This window comes from Schistocerca cancellata, chromosome 4 (assembly GCF_023864275.1).
Source record: "Schistocerca cancellata isolate TAMUIC-IGC-003103 chromosome 4, iqSchCanc2.1, whole genome shotgun sequence".
Classification (NCBI taxonomy): domain Eukaryota; kingdom Metazoa; phylum Arthropoda; class Insecta; order Orthoptera; family Acrididae; genus Schistocerca; species Schistocerca cancellata.
Genome location: NC_064629.1, coordinates 174963805 through 174982325, shown reverse-complemented (window position 1 = coordinate 174982325; position 18521 = coordinate 174963805). Strand labels below are relative to the sequence as shown.

At 40.0% G+C, this 18521-nt stretch overlaps 1 protein-coding gene across 3 annotated transcripts in view; it reads left to right on the top strand.

Moving 5' to 3' along the window:
• Positions 1 to 8123: 8123 nt before the first annotated feature.
• The window catches only part of LOC126185032 (regulator of nonsense transcripts 2-like), a 229844-nt gene continuing 219446 nt past the window's right edge, over positions 8124 to 18521 (top strand). Inside the window, exons 1-3 of one of the 3 annotated variants that reach the window (XM_049927770.1) lie at positions 8202 to 8260; positions 9652 to 9693; positions 15381 to 15508. The gene's annotated coding sequence lies outside the window, so the exon portion shown is untranslated. Of the gene's footprint in view, positions 8261 to 9651; positions 9694 to 15380; positions 15509 to 18521 lie in introns of all 3 variants that reach the window. The other 2 variants (XM_049927771.1, XM_049927772.1) reach the window with 2 other exon arrangements.

Genomic DNA, 18521 nt, shown 5'->3' with positions numbered 1-18521 from the left:
TAGGACTCCCATTGATAGGTCAGGGATGCACTACGCAAAGGAAACAGCTACTCAGCGCGTGAGGTTCTTTTAGGTAAAGCAAGTTTCAGAATTTTATCAGTAAATTGTCGAGGTATTCATAACAAAGTTCTCAAATTTACTGCCCTCACACTCAGATTACTCTTGGCTCAAGAGCTGGCTGAAACCTGAAGTAGAAAGCTCAGATATTTAACGAGTCATGGAAAGTATATCTGAAAGAGAAACTAGACACCATAGGAAGGGTTGTGTTCATTGCCATTAACAAAAATTTGGTCTCTATTGAGGTCGAAGTTGAGCATGACACTGAAGTTACCTGGTTACATATAACAGGTCTAGGAGAAACCAAGTTAATTGGTACCCAATTCTTACTGGGCACCCAATTCCAGAGTGACAATACAAGAGCCATTCAAAGAAAGTCTACCCAGATCATGCAATACTAGTTGGAGGCGACTTTAACTTATTGAGTATAGACTGGGACGTTTATGGATTCACTGTGTGTGTTTGTGTGTGTAGCAGGGGTACACACAGAAGTCTTGCAAAGTCTTTCTAAAAACTCTCTTGAGCAGCTGGTTCGGCAGCCGACATGCAATGGAAATATCTTAGACCTTGTAGCTACAAATAGGCCAGACTTCACTGACGGTATCAGTACAGAGACAGGGATTAGTGACCATGATGTCATTATAGCAGCTATGGTTATGAAAATTAATAAATCAGCCCAGAAGGCTAGGAGAGTATTTCTGCTAGAAAGAGCAGAAAAGCAATTGTTAGTGTCTCACTTAGACAGTGAACTGACATCGCTTAGATCCAGTAAAATGGATGTAGAAGAATTGTAGGCAAAGCTTGAACAGATTGTAAATCATGGTTTGGAGAATTATGTGCCTAGTAAGTGGATTAAGGATGGAAAAAACCCACAATGGTTTAACAACGAAATCCTCGAGATGCTGAGGAAACAAAAGCTGTCGCACTCTTGGTACGAAAGAGAGTGCGCAAATCGCGACAGGCAAAGGTTAGTGGAGATACGCGCATCTGAGAAAAGATTTATGGGCGAAGCACACAACAACTACCACCATCATACATTAGCAAAAGATTAGGCTACAAACCTGAGAAAATTCAAAATTGCTAAGCGGGGCTAAGGATCCTTCCAGTCACTCATTGGCCAGTCTGGTATGGCAGTTGAAAATAGCAAAACGAAAGCCTACGTTTTAAATTTCGCTTTTAAGAAACCGCTCATGTTGAAGAATCATACAAATATACCGCCTTTTGACCATAGAACAGATTCCCGTATGGATGACAAAATAATAAGCTTACCTGGCATAGAGAAAAAAACTGAAAGATTTGAAAACAAATGTCACCAGGTCTGGATGGAATATCAATTCGTTTTAGCAAATAGTATCGTACTCTACGGTATTGGTTCCTTACTTAGCTTTGCATTTATCACGAGTCTCTCGCCAAGCGCAAAGTCCCAAGCGAATGGAAAAAAACTCATGTTGGTCCTGTATATAAGAAGGTTAAAAGAACGGATCTGCAAAATTACAGACCAGAATCCTAACACTGAATCCTTGAACACATCCTCATTTCCAATACAATAAGCCTATGTCTACGAATCAGCACGGTTTTAGAAAGCATCGCTCATGTGAAACTCAGGTTTCTCTTTTCTCACATGGAATACTGTGAACTACGATTGCAGGGCAGCAGGCAGATTTCACATTTCTAGATTTCTGGAAAGCATCTAACACGGTGCCTCACTGCAGACTGTTAAGAGAAGTACGATCAGATAAGTGAGTGACTCGAAGTCTTCTTTAGTAATAGAACCCCGTATGTTACCTTCGATGGCGAGTGTTATCAGAGACAAGGGTATCATGAGGAGTGCTCCAGAGAAGTGCGATAGGACTGCTATTATTTTCTCTGTTCACAAATTATTTGGAGGGCAGCATGAGCAGCAATCTGCGGTTGTTTGCTGGCTGTTGTGTATGGAAATATGTCGAAATTGAGTGTCTGTAGGAGGATACAAGATGATGTAGACAAAATTTCTAGTTGGTGTAATGCATGGCAGCTAGCTCTAACTGTAGAAGAAATCTAAGTTAATCCAGATGAGTAGTAAAGATAAACCCATGACGTTCAGATACAGCATTAGTAGTGTCCTGCTTGGCACAGTCCAGTTGTTTAAATAACTGGGGTTAATGTTGCAAAGCGATAAAAAATGGAACGAGCATGTGAAGATTGTGGTAGGGAATGTAAATGATCGATTTCAGTTTATTGGGAGAATTTTGCGACATTATGATTTATCTCTAAAGTAGACCACGAGTAGAACGGTAGTGCGACCTATTCTTGAGTACTGTTCGAGTGTTTGGAATCGTGCCAGGCCAGATTATAGGAAAACATCGAAGCAATTCAGATGTGGGCTGCCAGATTTGTTACCTCTGGGTTCGAACACAAAGGTTACGGAGGTGCTTTCGGACGTTCTTTTCGGGGAACACTATTGAGAAAATTTAGAGAACCGGCATTTGAATCTGATTGCAGAACGATTCTACTGCCACCAACATTAATTTCGCGTAAGAACCACGAAGATAAGATACGAGAAATTAGGGCTCAATCGGAGGCATATAGCCAGCCATTTTTCCCTCGCTCTGTTTGTGAGAGGAACAGGAAAGGAAATGACTAGTAGTGATACATGGTATCCTCCGACACGCGCCGTTAGATGGCTTGTTGAGTGTGTATTAGCTTGGTGCATAAATTCGCAGTGTTTTTGTTTTGCATGTTAGTATTCCGGTTGCTATGGATTTATTTATCGATTGTCACCTTTTATTTGTAGTTCACTATTGCTATTTGAGTTTATGTATCGTCATTTCGTCATTTGGGGATAGTGAATGAAAGTGTGGACGCTAGAGAATGGAGTGCCAGTTGGAGAGATCGGGACATTTCGGACATCTTCTTCTGTTTGACTTCAGCAGAGGGAAGAGAACAGCAGAGGCAACATCATTTGCCACTGGACAGGGCATGGCAGGGAAATGGTTTTCTCGTTTTAAGGACGATTTTTTGAACATTAGTGACTCTCCACATACAGAAAGACCTTCAAGTTTTCACAAAGATCATTTAAATGCATTAATCCACAATGATCCACGTCAGTGTACTCGAGAATTCACAGTTGTGATGAACTGTGAACATTCCACCATAGTGGGACATTAGTATGCAGTGGGGAAGGTTCAAAAGTCGTGTGTATCATTACCACATGCTCTAAGCCAAAATCACAAAAATCAGGGGGTGGCCATATGTGCACCTCTGCTTGCTTATCATCAATTGGCTCATGAACAACACTGACGATTCCTACCCTGCATCATTGCTGATGTCGAGAAATAGTGTCTTCGTGCTAACATAAGGAAAAGAAAGATGTGGTTGAGCCTAAAGTCAGCACCCTCTCCCTATACGAAGACCTGCACGCATCCACAAAAGATAATGTTATGCGTCTGGTGGAACAGTGATGGTGTGGTGTACTACAAATTGCTTGCCCGAGGTGTAACCATCACTGGTGGCATTTATTGTCAACAACTGAGACGTCTTGCAGACGCAGTCCAAGAATAGTGACCAGGAAGACTGTGTGAAGTGATGTTACTTGATGATAACACATGCCCACATCCTGCTAGACTGACAATAAAACACTATACAGGAGTTGGGTTGGGAAGTCATTCCACAATCGCGTTTTTCACCAGATCTTGCGCTCTCTATCAAACAACCTTCAAAGAATTTCCTTTCCAGATGAAAATGTGTGCCGAACATGGCTCGATGAGTTCTTTGCTTCAAAACCGTTTGATTTCTATAGTCATGGAATTGGAAAGTTATCCCAGCACTGGCACACTGCTGTAAATAGTGGAGGAGACATGAACGATTTGTTCTAAACGGCCAGCAGGGCCTCACCCCACCAAAAATTTTATGATATATATCTTCAGTTTTATATCAAACAGTTCGAGTATGTGGTGGAGTAAGACTGACAAAACCCCACTGTAAGCAGGGTCAGTTCTCTCTGTTCTCAAACAGACAACAAACACACAAAGCGTATCCTTCTGCAGTGATGAACCATTTTTTCTTTCCACATCCGATTTTTCCAATGTCGAGCGCCTGTGGCAGGTGGCTCGTTGCCCCATACTCCCTCTTCACGCCTGGCTCCCAGTCACAGTCACATCACCAAGTGGTTTCCTCTTCTCCACCTTGCATCTTGCTGATGCATAGCTGCTGGCCAGCAAGCAGGGGGCCCAGTGGATGGGCCACTGCACATGTATCCCTTTTTCCTTGCATCCCAGACATGTCGTGGGGCCAGCAGCAGATGGTCTTTACTCCCCCCATTCTCCAGCTCCTAAAACTGAAGTCGCAGTGATGTGACCAAGCTGTTTACCTTTCTATACCTTAGTCTTCATCATAGTTCAGCTTATGGCCAGCTAGAGTGGGCTCGGAGGAAGAACCACCTTACCCATACTCCTTTTTCTCCACACCCTAATAAACCCTGCAGTCCCTGCTGCATTCCCACTCACATCCCCTGGCCCATCTGTCCACAAGTCTTCACAATGTTTGGAGCAAGTCACCTTGGGCCCATAATGCCTAACTGTAGTTGCTGTCATGTGCCTTACTGCATACCCCCCCCCCCCCCACTTCTACTGCCATTCATCAATGGGAAATATGGAAAACAGCAAATGAGGCCACCTCTCAGTAGTGCCCCGTATTCTGGAGCTGTGTGGTTAAAACTCGAATGTTCATACAGTGATTTTAAAATAAACAAAGTAGATTGTTTGCTTAAAACGCCCCTCCATTTATTAAGAATGGACAAGAAGCTGGAAATCAAGTGGTTAGGCGCATATCAACCAAAAGATTTCTTGGTGTCTTAACTCGATGGAAAGAAGAAGAGAACTTTCTGAAACAGTCTTAGTTAACAGTGGGTGAAGAGAAAGAAAAATTATTTTGTTTGTGTTACCTGGAGGCAAAGAATTGTGGACAACATTTGGCTCTGTGGATCTAAAGTATTTAAATGGATGAATTAAGAAGCATGAAAAAAGTAGAAAATGCTTGTAAATACAAAATGTTTGGCACAATTAACATTGCTGCTCAGATTGATTCAGTGTATAAAATGTCATTTCAGAAATATAATGAATTAGTTACCAAGAAGAATTAAACAGAATAGTGGAGTGCTTAATGTTTTGTAGAGCTCATTGGCTAGCACTAAGATCTTACAATGAAAACCGGGAATTAACGAACTGTGGGAATTTCTTAGATTTGTTATCTCTTCTTGGAAATCTTGACAGCATGTTAGATAACCACTTAAGCAGTTCTAGTACATCCATATGTAAATGTGTATCACACATGATACAAAATTAATTTTAGACTGTATCTATCAAGTTTACATTGAAGAACAGATTAAAGAGATTAATGCTGCCACTATTGTCTCTGAGCAGCAGATGAAGCAACAGATATCACGACGAAATAAGAGCTATTATATGCATAAGTGAATCTGCCATTACAGTGCGGTAGATTAAGGGGAAGAAACCTGTTGAAAGATTCCTTTCCTTTAAAAATGTTAAAGATAAGACGGCAAGTGGGCTTAGTGAGGTTCTGAAAGGAATTATTTAAATGTTCAAGAAGAACTCATTGCTCAGGTATACAATGGGGCCCCAGTAATAAGCGGCAGTCATGGTGGTGTACAAACTCTGGTGCAGAGTACTTTCCCATATGCCAAGTATGTCCACTATTATGAGCACCAAATGAATTTGGTCTTTCAGAAAGTTTGTTGTATAAACGTGAAGTCTGTTAAGTAGACCTTTGCAAATATTTCTGGGTTTATAATGTTTCTCTTCATCACCTAAGAGAAGTAGTTTGTTGCAAACACTGCAACAGGAGAATTACTTCAGTCACTTCAACTAGATGGAAGTTCCAGTGTCACATAGTAACTAATGTTCAAGAAAACAAATTACACTTATTGTAATGTTTTGATAAGAGTGAGGGAGAAGATTCTTGAGGTGATATTACAATAAGAGAAGTATTTTCTTTAAAAAATTTACATCACAGTCCAGACTTTTTGTGCCTTATAAATTTTTTCTATGAGATTATAAAACATTATTTTTTAAATTTTTTCTATGAGATTAAGAAACATTATTTTGTATGACACACTTCAGGTACAGATTGCAAATGCCATTACTACATCCAATGCATTATGTCACCTTGAGTCAGATGTTCCTGAAATAGGAGAGAACATGTAAAGGCATCGAGTTTATGAATGTTTTCCTCCTTCAAGAAAACGTTCCAAATAAAGCACTGAACCTAATCTGACAGCAGATGCCAAGGAAAGGTGTGACATTGTGACCAACCAACGAAAGGAAGATTCCAAATTTCTCGTGTATTCAGTAGCTTCAAAATTACTGATCTAAAAATGGTTGCTTCTTTCAGAGAACATTTCCCAGCCACTTTATTTGCCATGATAAATTGGAAAATGAACTGTCAACGAAACTTCCTGTCAGATTAAAACTGTGTGCTGGACCGAGACTCGAACTCGGGACCTTTGTCTTTCACGGGCAAGTGCTCTACCAACTTTTTTTTTTTAACCTCATTTTGTTCGTTTCATCTGCTCGTGGCGGACGTTGCAAGACACCCGTTTCAGTTCCTCGTTGATCCGTTAACTCAGTTTTATTATTACAGAGAGCTGCTAACCCTCTGACCGAACATGCTGAGCTACTGTGCCGGCAAAGACATCCGTTGAAGTTGAACGTTGATTCCTTTACTCAGTTTTTTTTATTACAGAGGGCGAGCAGCCCTCTGACCGAACACGCTAAGCTACCGTGCCGGCCCCAACTGAGCTACCAAAGCATGACTCACACCCTATCCTCACAGCTTTACTTCCACCAGTACCTCGTCTCCTACCTTCCAAGCTTCACAGTAGCTCTCCTGAGAACCTTGCACAACTAACACTTCTGGAAGAAAATATATTGCGGAGACATGGCTTAGCCACAGCCTGTGGGATGTTTCCAGAATGAGATTTTCACTCTGCAGCGGGCAAGTGTCGCAAAAGGCAAAGGTCCCGAGTTCGAGTCTCGATCTGGAACACAGTTTTAATCTGTCAGAAGTTTCATATCAGCACACACTCCGCTGCAGAGTGAAACTCTCATTCTGGGAACTGTCAGTGATTTATAGCAAAAATATGCTTAAAGACATTGCATCAGTTTGTGAACTGTTCACCTTTCTTGTGGAACATTCCTTTGAAGAATAGTTCAGTCAACAGCACAAAACATTGCAAATCGCACAAACTACACATTTTTCAACAGCAGAAGCAGAGCGTGGTTTCAGTACTTTAAAAAGAATTAAAACCTTCGTCAGGGACTGTATGGGTCAGGAAAGACTGGTTTCTGTCCCATTCATAAGGAGGAAATCAGTGAGATTCCAAACATCAATAACAGAGTAATTGACATGTTTGCCAGTCAGAAGAATAGGCATACACAACTACTGTATAAGTAACCTGCCAGGATAGAGACCTCATTAGTTAACGTGCTAGTTGGGTAAAATAAGCGTGAAATCACTCTAGGCAATATTTCCCCCAGAGTTTTTGTCCTCGGCCGTAAGGGAGGGTCCATTACATGCTCCGTGGTGTATTCCCAAGGGGAAAGAAGGTACATACTTCCTCTCACAGTTACACGACTTTTCTTGTTACGCTACACTCAGAGTACGGAAACACCACTAGAATAAGTATGAACATGAGCAGAAGTTTACTAACTCTGATAAAACCCCACCAACGAAAGTGATCACGAGCCGCCACTGGAAGGAAAATATATTATCGAGTACTACAGTCTCTGTTATGTGTTCCTGTTAACTCATGGAAAAACGTTACGAACTTTTGCACCAACCCAATAGAATAGATGTAGAAGCTAGGAAGTACGAGGTTACAGTGTGCAAAAAGCGTAGCTTCATATTCAAGAGTTTCGCATTTAAGAACTATAGAATTTTGTGTACAAGGAAACCAATAAAGTAAAGCAGTAAACAACAGAGTTATACAATTGTTATATGATAACTGAAAAAGGAACGTTTTGGTGTTGAAAGAGATGTCACAGTATGTGCGCTCAGCGCTTGTTGACTATCTTTGACTGAGTTCTGTTTAGTGTTACTGTTTGGTGTTTGACTGTTTGGTTTGATCAAGACGAAAACAGTCGTGTGAAGTTTGTATTGGAATGTTCGTAGTTACGCATGTGAGAAACATTCGTGTTATTAAAGACTGGTAAGTGTAGATGTGGAGTACTGAATTCGTTACGGTTGCCGTAATCGTAGTGTACTCACTTAATGTATCTAACAACTTGTGGCGTGGGAGAATGCTGTCCAAACATAATTTTGTGTTTTGCCCATATGCGCAGAGAGAGCAAGTCGCTTCTTGTAGTGGTATGGAGAAAACGAACACGGCATATTTGTTAAGCCTGCGTAGAAACCTCTGTTGTGTTGATAGTTTGTTGTATACTGCATGGTCACAGTACGTACAGTATTCTTTAAAATCACATAGTTGGAAGTTCGTTGTAGTATTCACGGAATCATGAAAGGTGCTAATTTGGAAAATAGTTTGGAGATCGCCAGAAGATAACCAATGCAATCAGCAATTCACTAGTTCGAATACATTTTGGTTTTACACAGCCCTGAAAGTATCTTTGATGAAATACACCCTTATTGACAGACACAAAGTACCACATTGTGCAATGTTAAGTAATGGTTGGTGGTTAAATGTGCCATTTATACATTTCGTGTATTCCAGTACTGGATTAGTCATTTTAACGGAAAACTTTCTGTTTTTTCAGTAATATTTGCTCCATTGTGTTACAGTGTTATCAGTCTAGAAGAAAGTTAAAAGCAAGAAAGTTGTAATCGTAAACTTCGCTAAAGTGTTTTCGAAATTGTGCAATTGCTATGTAATTCGGAGAGGTGACACACAGTAGAACTGCGTAAAATCCATCCTGTATTACATTTTTGATTGGACCCGCAGGAACTGCAAACTTCATATTAATCACCATATAGCACAGGTGATTGATCAGATTGTTCCATATTGTTTTTACTCGGGATAAAACGAACTTGAAAGAAATATATTTCCCCCTCCTCCTTTCTCAGAATTAAATGAAATTGTCCTTTACAGATAGTATAAACCAGGTATAAAAGACCTGCAGATTTACATTTACCTTGATCCAGTTCGCTATCATCAAGGGAACCATCTTACATCTCAACATTTGTGATTCTACGTAATGCAAAGAGAACTTTCTAAGATAAAAATGTTGTTTGACTTTTGTTATATACGATCAAATATTTATAATAGAAACTATGTTCTGCCTTTTAAATAGCTTGCCGTCCATTCGGAAAGAATAGTTGCTTGATCAATGTAATTAAATTTTCCTTAGGTGGTGCGGAAAATTGACTAAATATCCAAAACATCCACATGTTTCTATTTTTGAAGTTCCTAAAGTGCAAGTCAGAAGTAAACAGAAGTGACATGTACTTAGTGCTAATGCTGCACTTGGTGCTAAGTCTTATTTGAAAATTTTTATTATAAATATTGAATTATAGTACATTGTTACTCACCACACTGTGCAGCAGATGGGCACATTTAAAAGTAGACTGTTGGGTGTTTTTCAGCTATTGGAGAAAGTCCATCAGATGGACTTTCACACCAATGTGGTGAGTAGCAATCTTATCCTTATTCCTACTATCCCAAATTTTCCATTATTTATTTTCAGATGTTGTTAGTTTTCATATTTAAACACGTTCTCGTATCTGTGGTGTCACTGGAGAGAGCACATTTACTTTGTTTCAGTGACAACAGAAATAAATTTACATAAATATCGTTTTTAATAACATAAGTTGGATACACCCACATTTTTTCACATCTTCCTCCATGTAAAGCAAGTGAAAATATTTTATCATATAGTCACAACATTGGTGCAACTAAGAGAAAAGTGATGTGGTCTTTCAGTTCGCAGTACAATGTATGTGAACATTGGTAGCCCGCTGATGCTGTCCTTGGATAACAAATCATTTGTAAACCTGCTGACTCAGCATCAAACCAACAGAATGTAATGGAAAATATATAAATAAGGAAGAGTACACCTGTACTTTTTGCTTCTGATCAGCTACTGGAATTTGTCAGAACCATTAAATATACAGGTTGATTTAAAGTGTGATGGTGACATCTAGTTGTGGATAAAGTAGATGCTGGATTGAATTTCAGTGGAAGAACGCCAAGAATCCACGAAGGGTGTTGCTTGCATAACTTTTGCCTGTTGTTGTTGTTGTTGTTATTGGTCTGTATTTAAGCATATAACTGCTACTGGCGCCATTTCATTTACATACATACACCTGCAAATTATGAGGAAGATATGACAATTACCATCATAATGTAATAAATATTCACACACATTAAAATTATAATTATAAATCCATCTGTTTGTGACTGTTTTGGATTTTCTTAAGTCAGGCAGCTGGATGTCAACCTGCTGTTTTTAATATGTGTGATGTTGAAGAACAGGCTGTTAATATTTATGGTTTTGTTGATTGTCCTTTGTGTTCACAGAACAGTGTTGAATGCTGAGGAATATAACTGTTGGTATTTTCGGTTTTGTTGTAATATGAGGTATAAAACTCCAAAGATCCTTAATTTTTTTTGCCTCCAGATGAATCTCTGTGTAACAGTTTTTCCCATGCATTGTTTGCTACTGGATTAATGTGATATTGGTACACTTACCTTTTGCTGCACACTCTATATAACTTAGTAGGAGTGCAGTTATGTTTTTAGATGGCCTACACGGCTTAAATATGCCTAAAATGAAAATGTCACTTCAGAACTAAAATTTGGAGAAACCATATTGGTTGCAGTTACTGTGGAATTTAACAGGAAAGATGTTCTTGACAAACTGGTACATTGATGAGACGGAGAATATAATTGATCAGCTGGAGATTAGCAAGAAGAAAATGTAAAGAGTAGCATAAAGTACAGTGATCAAAATTAATGTGGTGGGTTGGAGGTGGCTAATGGAAATGAGCATTTTGTGTCATTGGCCGGGAGGCCCCTTACCGGGCAGGTCCGGCCGCCTCGGTGCAGGTCGTATTACATTCGACGCCACATTGAGTGACCTGCGCGCTGGATGGGGATGAAATGATGATGAAGACGATGACACAACACCCAGACCCTGACAGAGAAAATCCCCGACCCAGCCGGGAATCGAACTCGGGCCCCTTAGGACGGCACTCCGTCACGCTGACCATTCAGCTATCGGGGTGGATGAGGTGATTAATGAAATTTAAAAAGTAATGTTACAATAAAAGGCAAAAACAATATGAAAGGAGACTCTTTTTGTTGAAAAGTATACTGGAATGATGACAATCTGTAAAGTAGTGAAATGCGAATGGAATGAGTAAATTATTTGAGGAACTGTGTGGAACATTGTACGGAGTAACAAAAAGTTAATACCAGGTAGATGTCAGGGGATTGCCGAAAGTTCAGAGTCCACCCTTCCTCTTGGACCTGTGATGTCTTCCAGATGGCAGACACCCATATTTCAGGTATACGCAGTATAGCATCCACATCACTTATTACACCAGCAAATGACAGGTGAAATATTTAACTCTAGCAATAAAATGAAACTAACAGGACAACCATGGGAAGTACATGGTTTTAGGTGGGGTCTAACCAAATATATGACAACAAGAATCACAGTATCATTCCAAAACAAATATTAACTTAAAACTGATGCCTTCAAAATTCTCAACAATCGACCAAACCAAAAGAATGCAAAAAACACACCATTGGTATCTAAATTTTGCTTGTCTTACATAGCTCAAACAAAGCTAGTGATACTAGCAACCCACACACAAATCGAATATCGTGTACTGCAAATTTCACTTGACCAGAGTTGCCACTGGATGAACCCCTTTCCCAAACTGAGATCCATGGATTTGTCCAGAACACCAACAGTATAAATTACACAATATCCCACAAGGCCAATCTTGATTGCATGAACCAGGAACCTCTCCTAATTGATCTCCAAACATTATCTCACTGACACCTCCACATATACAGATCCATGGTTCAAGAAGGGGGAAGGGTAGTTAACTTCATCAGGTCCCCAAACTGTCAGCACCTAACACACCCAGTAAGCAAACCAAATAACTGTAAAAGCTGTGTTACATCAGCCATATCATCCTCCATGGCAGCCCCTAATGACTGACTATTAAATTTAACTGTTGGATCCATTCCTAGAAACAAACAACAAACACACATAATTAAATGTAACAAATGATCAAATTTCAAACTGCAAACTTAAAGCTAATAAACTGAAAACAAATTGGTAGTCAATAACTGCTGAAATTAAAAATTACTCACTGAAAAGCCAACAGCTACCTCCAAAAACACAATATACACCACCAGAAAAATCCAATGCGATTCTACGATTACTCGGAAACAAATTAGAAAATCAAATATCAAACACCAAGAGTGCATCACCACTTACTCACACTCTTCAAATGCCATCAATTTTAAACATGCTGTACCTCCATGACATCACACAACACAGTTATGTCACAGGTCAGGACCCACAGGTGGAATCACGGCTGTCGGGTGACCTGATGACAGGAGGAAAAACATATACTCTGGAGTAGATTTCTACCTGTGCGTGCTTGCTGTGAAAGGTTGGAACAGTCAGGAAATATGTTACAGCACAATGAGTGTCCACTGTATATTGATTTTGTCTCTCTACTTGATCTCAAAACTTTGTGGGATTAGTATGGTACACTGATTTTGTATATGAGATAGGACATACGTCTAACAACTATTAAATCTTCTAATGAAGTGAGTGAGTTTGGTTAGGGTGGCAGCAGTACGTGATTGCTACAGGATGCATTTTAGTATTTACTATTGATAAGCTTTTATTAGATTAAAACATCTGCTAAATAAAATGATTTTAAGGATTTGTATTGCATCCTGAGAATATTGTAAAAGTTTTATGAATGACCAAATCTGTTCTGTATGAAGTAGGAAGGAATTTATGCATTACAGAGTTTATATTAGTGTGTTTTAAGCCATCACACTCCAGTTTAAAGGATTAATATGCATTATATTGAGTTACATTTAAAGTTTAGGGTTTCATTACTTGGATTTATGTCAGTATTGTCCAAGGTCTGCTTCTCTGCTGTTAGTGGCGGGATTATTGAGCTTGGTCATGGCAAAGATTTCATGCAAAAATCCATGCAGGTATGGTGTATGAGAGGTTTTTTTTCGCATTACAATAATAGTAATGACATTGGCAGTGTATGTGTGAAAAAATTCAATGCAAGCAGAGTCCCATGTAACTTGAGTTATTATGGGGAAAGGAGTGTTTAAAATGTATGAAAATGATATGAAGCATAGATTTTGATAGCTGGGTTATAGTTACAAATTTGAATTGAAGTATCCCATTCAAAGTATTTGCAAGGAAGTAGAAATAAACACAGAAAAATATGATGTGGGGCGGAAAAGGAGTGAAGATATTGGACTTGAGGAAAACGATTAAGTTTTTGGAGAAATTTACAGCTCAATTTGGACATAAGGGTTTCACTTGTGAACTTCAACAAAATAGAAGCCATTAACTCCATGACTCAAAGAAAGGTGACATAACCGAAAACTGTCTGTGTTCTCAGGGTCATCACGCAGTTGTGTATGATCTGTGAGCATTTAATTGGTGAAAATGAAATGTAAGAATGGGTGGATGATGCAAAATACTTAGCAGCTGAAGATCCTTTGCATTAAGTGGCTAACATAGTGGCTAATAAAAGTGACATCAATAGTTCAATGTGTTATGGAGATGGAAATGGGTCTCCAGTAGAATCATTTTCTGTGATCTGGGAAGTGATGACTGCATTAACAGATGAGAAATTCCTTCATGTTGTATTTTAGCTGCACTCATTTAGTTATGAAACTGTTCTACTGTGTTGGGGGGGGGGGGGGGGAAGATAGAGAGAGAGAGAGAGAGAGAGAGAGAGAGAGAGAGAGAGAGAGAGAGAGAGAGAGAGATGGCTGTGAAACTGGAATTGCGTGCGGGAGGAGCATAATTCAAATTTTGATTTACATTTTCTGTGGTTTCCCTAATTTGATTGACACGAATGGTTGGTTCCTTTAAAAAGGATATAGAAGATGAAACTTCCTGGCAGATTAAAACTGTGTGCCCGACTGAGACTCGAACTCTGGACCTTTGCCTTTCGCGGGCAAGTGCTCTACTATCTGAGCTACCGAAGCTCGACTCACGCCCGGTCCTCACAGCCTTACTTCTGCCAGTATCTCATCTCCTACCTTCCAAACCTTACAGAAGCTCTCCTGCGAACCTTGCAGAACTAGCACTCCTGAAAGAAATCTGCCAGGAAGTTTCATATCAGCGCACGCTCCACTGCAGAGTGAAAATCTCATTCTGGAAACATCCCCCAGGCTGTGGCTAAGCCATGTCTCCGCAGTATCCTTTCTTTCAGGAGTGCTAGTTCTGCAAGGTTCGCAGGAGAGCTTCTGTAAAGTTTGGAAGGTAGGAGATGAGATACTGGCAGAAGTAAGGCTGTGAGGACCGGGCATGAGTCTTGCTTCGGTAGCTCAGATGGTAGAGCACTTGCCTGCGAAAGGCAAAGGTCCCGAGTTCGAGTCTCGGTCAGGCACACAGCTTTAATCTGCCAGGCAGTTTCATATCAGCGCACACTCCGCTGCAGAGTGAAAATCTCATTCAGGATGTAGAAGATTTCTGCCCTCATTATGATCCTATCCAATCTTGTGCTCTGTGCCTATGATCCCTTAGTCAGTGGGACTTTGAATCGGGATCATCCTTCCGTTTTTCTTTTGTTAGTTTATGTAGTCATCAGACGCTTCAGGTCTTTCATACCAAACAGTAGCAGATAGAGGAAGAGATCAGGTGTGTATTGAGAGAATACTTTATAAAAAATATTGAGTCAGAAATACATTTATTGCCCTAAAATTGAATCCACAAATACACTAGCAACCACTCTTAATGTCATCACACTGGACACTTACAAACATTATTCGTTAGTAGTGTTCTTAAGTAGTACTGCTGTGTGCAAACTCAATAAGAAATAGAGGGGTATGCTTCTTTTCCAAGTTTAGCAGATGTTCCAACAAATCTCTTTGTATATCATGCACAGATATGTTTGTGACATTGGTACAGGCCAAAGTAACTAGGTATATTGACTGCTACTAATTTTAGATGCTGGCATGTGCAAAATTTGCCTGGCACACCCTCCTTTGATGTCATATGCCAACCTAATCGCTGACATGACATTTCTTAACCTAACATCTTTGAGCAAGTGCAGTTCATAATCCTTTATTCGTATAATTACAGTGGACCTTACAGAAAGAATGAAGGGAAAACCAGGTACATATGGCATTGGTAACTACTCTGCCTGACAAAAGGAGTGGAACGGTCAGAAGAGGAGGAGGAAACGAAATGAAACTTCGTGGATGTAGAAGGTATGTGATGTCATTTCAGTGATTACAAAGTTTATTCAAATATGCAAGGAACTTGGCAGTATGAGCCCACTTATCTTTATTAGATTGCATCCCATGTGGCCTGGATGCATGCCCCAATTTGGTTGGGAAGGATATTGTAAAGCCATTGTATCCTCTTCCAAGGCAAGCTGACTGATAACTGTTGTAACTGGTTCCCAGTATCCCAAATACTGGCACTGGGACAGACTCGACATTGCAAATTGCTACTGGTACCACGTGTGTTCTGTCAGGATCAACCTTGCGATCTTGCTAACCACGGAGTACCTCATTGTAATGCAGACAGTTCGTAGAGACATGTGCTGTGTGAGAACTGTTGAGAAATGACTCCACAATACTGTAGCACTTCAGGACACAGGATATCTGTGATGTAGCGTTGTGCCATCAGAGTTCCCACTACCACTGCCGACCATGAATTGAAGTCGTATCTGATGGCTCCCCACACTGTGACACTGGAAGTAACATCACTACCTTTCCATAACATTGTAAGAAAGAGACTTCTCCCCAGTTTGCCGCAACACCGTTCGTCAACAATCCTTACCTCCTGGACATGACACCACACCAAACACAGCCATTTGTTTCACTTAATACTTCCTGGTTGACAGGCCATGGGTGATATGTAAAACTTTTCCCAAACATTTAACCCAAGCTGCAGGAGATATCCTTGGAGGTGAAACAATGAACTGCAATCAGAATTCGAGTGAGTGCCAAATACCAGGAAGTAGAGAGACCACCAAAGCCCATAATGTGACACTGGCTGTGGCACTATCTCTGATAGTGTCAACATTCTTGATCAAAAGTAATCAATTGCCATTCTGTTGGTGCAGAGTCAACATCCATATTTTATTTAATTCAGCACCTTATTCTTTTCTCTTAAAATTATTATGATGATCATAAATTTCAATAGCATCCCTATACATGCGCAAATGATAATGTGATGTTTTCATTATGTGAATTTTATTTCATGATTACCCTCTTGGTACACGTTTTGCTGTGGCCAATTTATCTCTATGTCCTAGAGAGCAATTCTATTCATGTATAACTATGTGGGTGTTAACACTTCTTTTTGTGGAACCAACATAAACTAGTCCACAACTACAAGAAATTTTATATGCACCCAGTGTAGCCAAAGGATGTAATATATCTTTTGCTGTTCTTAAATGTGTTTTCCTGGTTGGTATGAAAATAGTTTCAACTCAATACTGGCCCAACACTTCCCCAAGCAATTTGTAATCTTACTATTAAACAGAAGAAAAACATTTCTGTTGGACTGACGTCGTTCCTCTTTGATTCTGATTCTCTTCCTAGGGGGAAGAGCTCAGTCTTATCTCCTTACTTGAATAACCATTCTTTTTAAAGGTTGACAGTAGGTGGTTAGCCTCATCTTGTAAATAAAATGCTTCACAAATTTTGTTACCCCGGCCACCAAGGTTTTTATTAAATGATTTTTATAAAACCTCTTTTTAGTGAATGGCAGGCTTAGTTTTCAGTTTTATTCCAGCTGGGGGCTTTTATCGCTCAATCTGAGGGTTTGTCCCTTTTGTGTGTTGCGTCTGGCCTTTGGCCTACGGTTTTAGATTGGGATTTTTAGTATGTCTCTTGGTGGTTGGCTTTTCCTTTTTTGTTTCCATGGTCGGCCAACCATTTTCTGGTCTTTGACTGTATCTTTCTTGCTCTGTGTTGTCCCTTGTTACCTCCATTGCTTGTTTTTATTCCTTGGGGGTTTTCATGGTTGTGGAAAAAGGGACTGATGGCCTTTGTAGTCTGGTCCCTTCAATCCCCCCCTCCCCCCCCCCCCCCCCCCCCCCCCCCACCGCCCACAAACCAACCATCCTTTTAGTGTGGGGTGGTGGTTAGAGTCTTTGTGAACATAACGATCCGTACGCGTGCCTTTTCTATACACCATGTGGCCCAATGTCGCTCCACTCATTTGATTACTAACACGTCCAGAATTAAGTTACCCATTACTCTTTGTATCCGTAGGAAATTAGATTTTCTGATTGATACTATTAAGATGCACAAAGAAAGCATTCAACTCTTTTGTTCCATGTGTCCATACTACGAAAGTATCATCATTGTAGCAATATCTCCTAGCTGGTCTTTCACTGGCAATATGCAGCATCAGTTGTTCAAATGCCCACATAAACAAATTGGCCATAGATGGACTAAGAGGATTACCCGTAGCCACCGTATTAGCCTTTTCATAAACATCATTGTTGTATTGGAAATAGGTTGTAGTGAAGCAATGTCTGAATAACACCATTATATCAGTTGGAAAAATATCCGCTATGCAAGATATAACTTTGTTAACTGACAGTGCCTCACCACAGCCTATTTCCAGAACAATAATGATTTCAAAAACTGATTGACAGGGTAGCTATGGGCAGTTCCTGTAGTCCAGCTGCGGCCAATTTGTTTATGCAGACTTTTGAACAACAGGCAATGCAGACTGCCAGTAAAGGATCAGCTAGGTGCTACCACGATGTTGTTGATGATTTCGTAGTATGGACACATATTGCAAAGGAGTTGGATGCCTTCTCGGTATGTATCGTGTCGGCTAGTGTGGGAGTCGGCACAAACACAAACACGAAAGGGGAGAAGTTGCGATCGCCGGTGGAAAGAATCCAAAATGATCTATACGTTAAACTTTCTAATTAACCCATTAGCGCCGGAATTAATTTTTAGTGACTTTTTTTTTTTAATTGCATTATTATGTCTGTAAAAGGCACGAATTGAACAACAGAGTTGTTTCGACGAAAGTCATTACCGCCATTAGCGAGATATTTGATGTTGTCGTATGGCAACGCTACATGTAGGGAAGTGAAACATGGACGATAAATAGTTTGGGCAAGAAGAGAATAGAAGCTTTCGAAATGTGGTGCTACAGAAGAATGCTGAAGATTAGATGGGTAGATCACGTAACTAATGAGGAAGTATTGAATAGGATTGGGGAGAAGAGGAGTTTGTGGCACAACTT